The following is a 12,549-nucleotide window of genomic DNA, read 5'->3' on the forward strand; positions in this document are numbered from 1 at the left end:
TGAAATTAAATAAAGAATAAAATTTATTTAATTGTATCAATAATTAATTTTTACAATAAATTATCATCTTACGAATCAATTTACTTAAATATAATATATTTGAAATAATTTTATACATAAAAAAGGATAAATAAAAATGAAAAATAAATGGAAGATAGAGGGGTCCACATCTGTGGAAATATATGTAAGGCCGCATGTGATGACATTATTGTAAATTTCTTACACGGTATTGTTGGTAATTAAAGAGAAAATAATGGACTTTTATTAAAACTTTTAAGGAGATTCAAAAAACAAAGCACAAAAGATTATCAAATTGAGCTTAGAACTTATTTTAAAGACCTTAATACCCTCAATATTGAATTTAAAGATAAAAAAACTCACATGTTGAAACTACCTCTTCTAATATATAGAAATAATAAATAACATTTTTCTATATCAACCTTAATTATTATCCCATCTAGTGATTGGAAAATAAATTGAGGATAATGAAACATTAATAGCAAGGTAAAAAAGTGTTCTTTGTGTTTCATATTATTTGACCTCTATTGACCTTAAGAAAGTCTTAGTTAATAATTAAAAATATATTTTATCAAATTATTTTTTTTGAAACTCTAAATTTAACTATTATTTTTATTATTAATAATATATATATAAATTCTAAGGACATGTAAAGTATAGATGTGCAATAATAATTATTTAATTTGAAAAATCAATAGAAAATTATTCTTTTCTATCAATTTTATCTTTATTATTATAAATAGAAAATTATTCTTTTCTATCAATTTTATCTTTATTATTAAATACTATTTATCACTCAATGCACTTTTTTAGTTATTAAATTTATTATATTCAAAGAGTTATATATTAAAATTATCCCTATTATTTATTGTTGCTTAATCTTTGTGCCAGGAGGGAGTAAATGCTGTGTAACAAAGTATCCAATAATTTCCTCATCAATGACATAACAAGTAGGATTTAGTAACTGATCAAACTTCATTTAAGTCGGTCCTAGCTGTATATATACATAGAGTGACCACTAGCTATTTAGTATCACACAAATTCCTCTGGTAACAAGAAAGAGAGAAATGGCAGGTTGGAATGGGAGTGAGTATTTAGAGTACTTGGATGTGCAGAATGATAATTTTGGAAGAAGGTCTAATGCAGATCAGTCAGAAGAAGAGAATGAGTTGATGTGGGCAGCTTTAGAGAAACTGCCTTCCTTCTCATAAACGTACCAACTTTGCTTTGTTAGAAAACTTGATCGAATCACTCGACAACTTCTCGTCAACAATGCACTTGCTACTTCACAGCAAGATAATTTCAAACTTCTCTACGCCATCAAACAGTGCCTTGATAGGTAGACACCCTTGCCTTTACGTGTAGACAGACTGTTTTTGGACAGACTGTTTTTGATTGACCCTGGACAATTCTCCTCCTATGTCAGGCCTTTGAATCTATATCTTGGTTTATCGTCTTGTTTGTTTCTTTCCTCTCCCTTTCATTAGTACTATACTAGATAGGGATTAAGAAGCACACATTTTGGCCAACTAATGAAAAATTTGTCTTTTAAATAAAGGGTGGGATTGGAGATTCCAAAAGTTGGAAGTGCGATACGAGAATATAACCATCACAGCAAATGTGAAAGTAGGTTCCAGAGCATTGCCTACGTTATTGAATTTTGCTCATGATGTCATCGAGGTACGTAGCCATTTAATTTGATGTAGCTATTAGGTAGGAACCACCTCTATATGTTATATATTCTTCACCTTTTGTCGAAAGGCAGTTTATATCCGGCCTCCCTTGTGTCTATTTCATGAAATACAGAATATATTAGCTGGACTAAGGATATTCAAACCAAAGAGACATTCCCTTACAATTTTGAACAATATAATGTCACTGGCATTGTAAAACCTGGAAGGTAATCTTTTTATTCTGACATGTATGTTACATCGCAGAGTCATTCATCCGGTGCGACCACCACTAAATGGGCACGTAGTACCTTTTATATATGATGGTTTACCTGACTAGGTGCCACATTCATGCATCTGGTTCATAAAAATTTTTACAAACCTTATGTTTGTATTGCTAGTAATGTCAATAGGATGACTCTACTTCTAGGACCTCCAGGTTCTGGTAAATCCACATTGCTTTTAGCTCTTTCCGGGAAGCTTGACAATGGATTAAAGGTCAGTATGTAGGAGAATTATTTATTTATCTCAAAATAATTTATTATGTATTTAAAAAATAGGAAAAGAGGAGCCATATTAATTTACTTGGAAAAAAAAAGGTAATAGCTTGCATACTTTGAGTTTGCCATTTGGCCATATACTTGGCACAAATATGTTTAAGGTGACTTATTTGTATGACACTATTTGGACAAGTGTCCATACACTTGTCAACCTTTTGAGCATTTTAGTTACCATAAATTGGCAACATTCTTGCCATTGTGCAGTCAAAAAAAACCCTTCAACATTCACCTTATTTGTCTTACTTATTTTCTCATCTCCCACTTCTCTTATTATTATATATATGTTTAACTAAAAAAGACTTTATTAGCTATATCTGTTTCTAAAATAATTTGTTGGTATTTGTATTAATAATTTTGTTAATTCGTATATCCTTTAATTAATTAATTAATTAAGGAAGTTTTTGTTTAATCCTAGGAAAACATTTCACTCTACCGAAATAGTTTCTTAGGACAGTGTCTAGCACGACTCAAGTATAATTTATAAATTATTTAAATTATTATTATTATTATTATTATTATTATTATTATTATTATTATATCATTAATATTATTATTATACTGTTGTTGTTGTTGTTGTTGTTGTTATTATTATTATTATTATTATTATTATTATTATTATTATTGTGTTAACAGTTTAAATATTATTGTTAATATTATACCGTATTTCCCCAACAATCTAAGAAACTAAGGCATATAATATTGATTCTAAGACCATTTATAATAATGATGTTGGTGTTGCTCTGGCTGCTTCCATTTCAGTCCGTTTGTCAGAAAATTATGATACTGCAGATTACAGGTATGAAAATAAATTTGATTACATACCTAATGCTAATAATAAATTTTTCATAGAAGATGTATCTCAATGCAAGAGAATATGTGCTGAAGCTAAAATTATTAAAAAGACATGTTTTTCAGTTAATAGAGAATCAGATCTGTTATCTTTAATTCTTACTGATTTGGGTGATTTAAAACAAACTATGACTAGAGGTGGTAAAAGATATAATGTGACTTTTATTGATGATTTTTTTAGATTTGCTAAGTTGTATTTGCTTAGAAATAAAGATGATGCATTTGATGCTTTTGTGTCTTATAAATCAGAAGTTGAAAACCAGCTTAGTAGAAAAATCAAGGGAATTAAATCTAATAGAGGTGGAGAATATGTTTCATTAAATGCTTTTTGTGAAAAATAAGGTATTATTCATGAAGTAACTCCGTCTTATTCTCCTGAGTCTAATTGTGTAGCTGAAAGAAAAAATAGGACATTGAAAGAAATGATGAACTCTGTGTTAATTAGCTCTAATGCACCTGATAATTTGTGGGCTGAGACTATTTTATCTGCATGTCATTTACAGAATAGAATTCCTCGTAAAAGAACTGATAAAACCCCTTATGAATTGTGAAAAGGTTTTAAACCTAATTTGAAATATTTAAAAGTGTCGGGTTGTCTTGCTAAAGTTCTTCTTCCTAAACCTAAAAAGAGGAAAATAGGTTCTAAATCTGCAGATTGCATGCTTATTGGATATGCTGAACATAGTGTTGCATATAGATTTCTTGTATTAAAAAGTGATGTACTTGATAGTAATACTATAATTGAGATAAAAAATGTTGAATTTTTTGAACATATTTATCCATTATGTGATAAAATCTCTCATGCACCTGTTGAAAGAGAAAATCAATCAACCTCTAATATTGAGGAATTGAGAAGGAATAAAAGGCCTAGAAAAGAATATTTTTCTTATGGAAATGAATTTCCGACCTTTCTTGTTGATAATGAACCAACAACTTATTTTGAAGTTGTATCTTCTTCTGATGATAAATTTTGGAAAGAGGCAATAAAAAATGAACTTGATTGAATTATGAAAAATAATACATGAGTTTTAACTGATTGATCTCCTGGTGCAAAATCGATTGGTTGTAAATGGATTTTTAAAAAGAAACTTAATCCGGATGGATCGATAGATAAATATAAAGCCCGGTTAGTAGCTAAAGGATTTTCTCAAAAGCAAAATATTGATTATTTTGATGCATTTGCACCAGGAACAAGAATTGCTTCTATTCGAGTATTAATTGCTTTAGCATCAATTTATAAGCTCTTTATCCATCAAATGGATGTAAAAACAGCTTTCTTAAATGGCGATTTAGAAGAAGAAATTTATATGGTTCAAACTTGAAGAATGTGTAATTTCTGGAAAAAAAAATAAAGTTTATAAATTAATTAAATCTCTTTATGGCCTTAAACAAACTCCTAAACAGTGGCATGAAGAATTTGATCAAGTTTTAATAAAAGATGGATTTTCTTCTGTTGAAGTGGATAAATGTGTTTATATTAAAATAGTAGACAATGATTATGTGATAATTTGCTTATATGTTGATGACATGCTTATATTTGGTACATGTTTAAATATTGTGAAACGTGCTAAATTATTTTTGTCTACTAACTTTAATATGAAAGATCTGGGTGAAGTGAATATGATATTGGGAGTTAAAGTTATAGGGAGTGAAGATGGAATAATGTTGTCACAAGAATATTATGTGCAAAGACTCCTTAAGAAGTTTGAATGTAGGGAGATAACTCCTGTAGCCACTCCTTATGATGCTAATTCTAAATGAAAAAGGAATAATGGTGACCAGTAGCTCAGTCTAAATATGCACAGATAATTGGGAGTCTGATGCATTTGATGAATTTTACTAGGCCTGATATAGCCTATGTTGTGAGTAGACTAAGTAGATATACTCATAATCCCAATAATGAGCATTGATCTGCATCAATGAAGTTAATGAAATATTTGAGAGGAACCATGAATTACGGTATCTTGTATAGTGGATTTCCTTCAACTTTAGAAGGGTATTGTGATGCAAATTGGATCTCTGATTCAAAAGAGACAAAATCCACTAGTGGTTATGTGTTAACCCTTGGTGGTAGTGTAGTATCATGGAAATCAGCTAAGCAAACGATCATTGCTAGATCAACTATGGAATCACAGTTTGTAGCTTTGGAATTAGCTAGTACTGAGGCTGAATAACTAAGGAATTTCTTAGAAAATGTTCCTTTTAAAAAGCATGATCTGTCGCCTCATATCCCTTTAAAAAAGGATGATCTGGTGTCTCCTGTGTATATACACTGTGATTGTCAAGCCGTAATTGCTATTGCGAAGAATAAGTCTTACAATTGTAAGAGTAGACATATGAAATTGAGGCATGATGTTATTAAGCAATTGCTGAGAGATGGAATAATTTTCATAAATTATGTGAAGTCAGAATTGAATTCAGCCGATTCACCAACTAAACTCGTGGGAAGAAAATTAATTCTTCAAATGTCAAAAGAGATGGGGTTAAGGCCAATATGAGTGTCAATAAAGATGGTAACCCAACCTATGTGATTGGAGATCCCATGAAGTAGGTTCATATGGCTAATAACAAGTCGATATTGACTCTGCGCACTTATTGAGAGTATTTGGACTACTGTTAAAATAGATGAATGAGTTATAAACTCTTAATGAATTTATAGTCCTTATGGATGGTGTATTTAAAGCAGTGTACACTTGATGAATTCACCTATATGAGAAGTGGAATGAGGTCGTTCCTATGAGACTTTTGGCCTTAGTCTCTAGAGCTCTCATGAATACCAAGCACGCGCATGGCCTATTGGCGCAAAACCACGTTGAACAACAAAATTACGGTCAAAATGTGATTAATAAAATCTCTGGCTTACTGTTTTGCGGAAATTTTGACTTTTGAAAGAGAGTCGCCACTTAATTTTGAAAAGGAATTAAGAAACCTTTATAAAAGTTACTTCAAACGATTCAAAACAGAAAAATCGTTTTAAGTTAGAGATTCTAGATAAGCGGTTCCTATTAACGTTTTAGGAAGGTGTTAGGCACCTAAAACGTCCGCTAACTTGTGGTTATCCGGACTGTTTGAAAATCGTCTTTTGATTAACTTCGAAAAGATTAATTTGTTGAAATAGTGATTTAATTTTTTTCAAAAAAAGACTTGTGTAAAATAGATTTAGGCGATTTAGTAGGAATTTTAACTAAGTCTAAACAAAACTAATAAACACATAAAAGGGGAAGGGAGGAGAAAGTAAAGGATTTAGGCCATTAGGCCCAAATCAACGAGACCTGTCCTAGTCTAGTTGGGCTTCCAACCCATTTCACCTGTCCTAAACTATTTTTCGAGTCTTGCTCCACTTGTATTAAATACAACTTTGGCTTCGAGGCCGAAATGAATGAATAAATAAATGAATAAATAAAAGGAAGGCAATAATAAAAATTGAGACTTTTCAAGTCTTTTAGTGACCTCATCAATGGGTTTTGACCCATTTTTCTTCTTTGTCTATCTTCTAGCACCCGCACGCCATGTAGTGGACCTTGGGTTTAAACTTCGACCTTGACTCGAAGGGGTGAGCCTCATTTACCCATTACGAAATGCAGGAGGAGAGGAGTCCATTTGGACTCGAGATATTTTTTTTTGCATGCAAAGAAAAAATAAAGAAATTAATATATGTTCAAGGCATAAAAGTGACATATTTCAAATTAAAAGAAACTATCAAGAACCAATTTTTGAATGACAAGAATAAGCACATTTGCACAAGAATGAGAGTCAACAAATTAAAAATGCAAAGCAAAAGTTTTACAATCATACTATGCATGAGTCAAAAATATCCAAATAATTTTATTTAGCCGCAAAAGTTCGAAGTTTCTTATCATTTTGAAAAGACAACATGTGAACAAAGAAGAATAAACATCTTGGATGAAAAATAAAGCTAGCACTTCATATCTTATATGAGAGTTTTGAAATCCACTAAAATAATTAGTAAGCAAATGACAAATTCTTGACTTAACTAATTACTATTTTTATTAAGGCGCAACAAATAATAATAACTATTCTTCCAACATAAAATAAACAACTTTACATGCTAAAAAAACATATCTACCAACAATAGGTTTAAACAAGACATGAGTATTGTTTTTCAAGTAAAGATCTAAATTTTATCCAAAATAATCAAAGAATAAAGTAAAAAAAGAGAAACAATCAATATTATCTATTCTTTTCAAAATAAAGGAAATAACTTTACATGCTAAAAATAAATATATCTACCAACAATAAGTTTAAACAAGACATGGGTATCGTTTTTCAAGTAAATATATAAACTTTATTTAAATAATCAAAGAATAAGGTGAAAAGGCAAAACATTCAACATTAACTATTCTTCTAAACATAAAGAAAATAACTTTACATACTAAAAATAAATGTATCCAACAACAATGAGTTTAAAAAAAGCATAAATACATCTTTTAAGCAAAGATTGAAACTTTATCCAAAATAATCAAAGAATAAAGTCAAAAAAGGCACATACAACTATTGCTAGCTCATTTTTATATCATGAACATGAAAATTATTAGAATATCGATACCACAACGTTCTAGGACCTTCAAGGCCATCTACAACATACAATCCCAACAAATAAAATTATATCTATGAATTACGAAGAAGAAAAAAAATGAAGAGAAAAACAAAAATAATAAAAAAAGAAAAAAGGTGTGTTTACCTTTTGGGGGGCAGCAAAACGAGACTACGAGTTTCGTTGGAATCAACCACCACCGAAAAACGTCGTCGGCAACTCAAAAATTTTGATTAGCCATTCAATTTTATGAAACAAAAATTTTTACTAAATAAAAACAACTATTTTTGCTTAAAAGGATTTTTTCACCTTTCTAGCTTTTTTTTCTTCCTTCTCCCCTCCTCTCTACCGAAGTAGTGATAGTATTTATAGGAGAGAAGGGTATTTTTTTCTCTTTTCCACCAATGTGGGAGAAAAGTATTTATAGGAAAGGATATAGATTTATTTCTTATCATCCACCAATGTGGGAGAAAAAATATTTAGGGGGATTTTTGAAATATAAAAATTAAAGATAAGGTGAGATGGAAGATAATAGGGGGGGGGGGGGATAGTACAATGTAGTACAATCTTTGAATTTCAAAATTGAAAAAGGACAAAGTTGGGAGGAATAGTACAATATAGTACAATTTGAATTTATTTTTTTGGTGGAAATTGGGTAGAAGTTATGAGAGTTCTTGAGAATTTTGAGTTATTTAAAATATAACCCCAATTGAAATTTAAAATCTAGCCATATTAATTTATTTTGACCAAATTAAAAATCAATTAACGAATTGCATTGCAATTATGACCAATTTTTCAATTATGGTCAAATCTAATAGATTGACTAAATTAAATTGAAATTCGATACGAATTAATATCTTTCTTTTTTAATCCCGAGCTTCTTGATTTAATAAAATCAAAAGCATATTTATCCAAATAAATTATTTTTGAGCATAAATTATATTTAAATCAAGATTTTAATCATTGGAATTTATTTTCAAGATGAGCCTTAATTAAATTCGATATTTTGTAAAATAAATATTCAAGTAAAAAATTATATAATCTCGTATAACTGAACACGATAGTATATAATCGCTATTTAAAATGACAAAATCACGTGCAAAAAATATTTTAATTTTTTTTCATTTGGATGAAATAATTATTTTGGTTTTATTAAAAACTGAAGAAACTTAGGATTAGAATTAGTCATGGAGGGAAAAAAATTAGGTGTCAACACTTACAACCAAAATTATTCGGTTCATAGAAATATTATATTTCATCGATAATTTTGTAAGTTAAATTTTATTGGTCTAAGTTTAGTTCATAGTCCAGAAAACACCAAATCTACTGCATTTTATCCATGCAAATCCAACAAGTTAAAAAGTTGTTTCCTATAAATTATTTTGAAATAATGTGAGGATTGTAGGATAATTATTTATTTATCTCAAAATAATTTATTATGTATTTAAAAAATAGGAAAAGATGAGCCATATTAACTTTCTTAAAAAAAGAAGAAGGTAATAGCTTGCATGCTTTGAGTTTGCCATTTGGTCATATACTTGGCACAAACATATTTAAGGTGACTTATTTGCATGATACTATTTGGACAAGTATCGATACACTTGTCAACCTTTTGAGCATTTTAGTTACCATAAATAGGCAACATTCTTGCCATTGTGCAGTAAAAAAAAACCCTTCAACATTCACCTTATTTGTCTTACTTATTCTCATCTCTTTCACTTCTCTTATTATTATATATATGTTTAACTAAAAAAGGCTTTATTAGCTTTATCTGTTTCTAAATTAACTTATTGGTATTTGTATTAATAATTTTGTTAATTCCTATATTCTCTAATTAATTAATTCTTATTTAATTTTAGGGAAAATAATTTTTTAGGACAGTGTCTAGTACGACTTAACTATAATAATAATAGTAACGATATGATAATAATAATAACAATAATAATAATAATAATTATTATTATTATTATCATATCGTTACTATTATTATTATACTGTTATTATTATTATATTATTATTATTATTATTATGTTGACAGTTTAAATATTATTGTTATTATTATACCGTATTTCCCCAACAAGTATAGTACCGCTGCATTAGTTACTTGTTCGTTATATAATCCAATATAAATTTAATTGTTCGTTAACTGAAGTTGAGTCGTATAAAAGCACATATACTTGTATACATATTATGCATTAATTGAAGATCACTACTTTAAATGAAGCGACCGATCAGTAGATAAGATTTATCTCAAATCTGCTCTGCATCTTGTGTAAGTATCAATGAAACACTGCGTTTTGGGCTGAACGGACTGGAGATTAAGTAGGCGTTTGGACACGAAGTGAGTATATTTTGAAAAAAATAAATAGAGAGTAGTATTTGAAGTTAAGTTCAAAAAGGCTATATATTGTGGTTGGATGCATTTCACTTAAGAAAATACTGAAGTTTTATGTGAAGATTCTATTTTTACTTGAAAAAACTGGTTTAGACCAGTTTTGGACCATTTTTTCCAGAAATTGAAGTACTTATTTTCATGTCTGGAGTGAAAAATTACACAACGTATAACCAAGTAGATTTTTGAAGGAAAAAAGACTAAAAAGGTTTTAGATACTTGTACTACAGAAATGAAACGTTTAGATTTTCTAAGGTTTATGTTGTAAGGCTCCAGGAGCCTTACAAGAATGTTGCTTACTACTTTACTATACAAGCATATGTATAATAACACTACTACTTTTGGTTTCAGCGAACAGGCAATATTACCTATAATGGACATAAGGAGGATGAGTTTTGTGTGCAAACGACTTGTGCTTGCATAAGTCAAATAGATAATCATATCGCAGAGCTGACTGTAAGAGAAACTTTAGATTTTGCAGCGAGATGCCAAGGCGCAAGTCATGGTTTTGGAGGTAATTTGTCATAACTTCTCTTCTACTCAACCGATTTCTATTTTACATAAAATGATTATCGATTTGCACAACCTTTTACTTGTTTTCAAAGCCTTTGCTATGCGTGCTTTCTGCTTCTAATACAGTAAACACAATGAATTTAGTTCTCAATACAAATCAATGCCAAAATACATTTGAACTTAACCATTATGATATTAGCTCAAGGTCTCTGAAACTATGCCTCCTTAATCCCTAGGTACAAACCTTCTTCTGGACTACTTCGATATGCTGCATAATTTTATACCCTCAGTACGCAGCAGAATGACTTTACTAAAAATTTGTCTATGGTGGTTATCTTTACTTGTTGCAAAGGAGTTTGCACAAATAAACTTTTTTCGTCTCTTATTAAGCAATCCTTGTAACGTACTTGTGCGTCTCCACTGCTCAATTCTCACTTCCCTTCCATTTTCCCATCTAACAAATGAGCAAATGGTGGCTACTTATAAGGGGATGCTTTTCACTATAACCAAATTGGAAACTTGATCAATTTGGTGTTGTCGATTGAAATCCATGCCTGATCCCAAACTGATCATTAAAATTGCAAACCAAAACTTATTTCATATTCCCACTAAAACAAGTTAAAATTTGATTAGAGAAAAGTCTCGACATTTCTCTTAATAAGAATGATGCCTTTCATCAAGAGTCATAGGCTGTCTCTTCCTGAAACTCTGGAGTATAAATTTTCCTGAACATTGCAAGTGCAAACTATTTATTGCCTCTTGACATAGCATGTTTTGTTTCCTGATCTTGCTTGTTATATATTTATTCTGCAGACTATATGAAAGACCTTCATCATTTGGAGAAGGAAAGAAAGATACACCCAAAGTCTGAGATAGATGCATATATGACGGTTTCGTTATGATCATCTTTATTTTTTAATTCATTCTACATGACATGTCATGACCTTTTTTTGGTTGTTTTCATGTTGGATTTTGATGAAATAAATCAAATCATTCAGGCATCTTCTGTTGGTGGTACAAAGCACAATGTGTCCACAGAATATGTCTTGAAAGTTCTCGGTCTTGATATGTGTTCAGATATGATGCACTTAAAGGGATTTGTGACTGGAAATCGTTAATCTAGGAGCTAAGCTCGAAGAAGATGATAGCTAAATCAAGGATTAATCCGAGAATGTAGCTAAAAGAAATTATAGAGAAAATATAGAAGAGAGAAACTTGAGGTATTCTTCATGAATGATTACTGTGTCTTTCATCTGAGCTTTTATAGTTGGAGTGAACTACTAACATCAATGTATTAACAGAGAAATGGAACTACTATAGTGTTCACTACCTAAGCTACAGTTATAACAGAAATTTAAACTATAACTGTCTAACTAATTCTTCAACAACTTGCTTCTTCTAAGTGCCAGCTTAACTCATTCCTCCAACTTGCATCAATACCCCTCCGTAAAGAACATTCTTGACCTCAAGAATGGAAAAGATAGAAACATGTTGCACTTCAGACAAGAAATCCCAAGCAGCTTGTAGCCTTGTACAACATCTATGCCAGTCCATTTGATAAGGACCTGACACACAGCCTCATTACCTCTTTTGACCATTCTTCTATCAAGGATATCCTCAGCCATGGGGAAATTATGCTTCCAAAATTCCTGCTTACCAAAGTCATACTGCAAGGAGAAAACCAACATAGGGCAATATCCTTTAACGAACTTTCTGTCAGCAGTCTTAGAGGCCAATAAAGTGACTACACCGAATCTCCTCCTCATATATCTACCCTGTTTTCCTGATGCCTTGTCGCTTGCCTCACCGCAAAAGAGGTACTATCCTTCAGAAATTCCTCCAAAATTTGGCGTAAAATAGCACCTTTGAAATGTGTTAATCTTCCACTACAATGCTAGTGTTCCCTTCCCATCAGTATATCCCGAAGCAAGTCACAAGGTAGAAACCCATCCTTGATGCCATATCTTCTCTTCATCACCCTACTAAGAAAAG

The sequence above is a fragment of the Capsicum annuum genome, chromosome 2, assembly GCF_002878395.1.
Source record: "Capsicum annuum cultivar UCD-10X-F1 chromosome 2, UCD10Xv1.1, whole genome shotgun sequence".
Taxonomy (NCBI): Eukaryota; Viridiplantae; Streptophyta; class Magnoliopsida; order Solanales; family Solanaceae; genus Capsicum; species Capsicum annuum.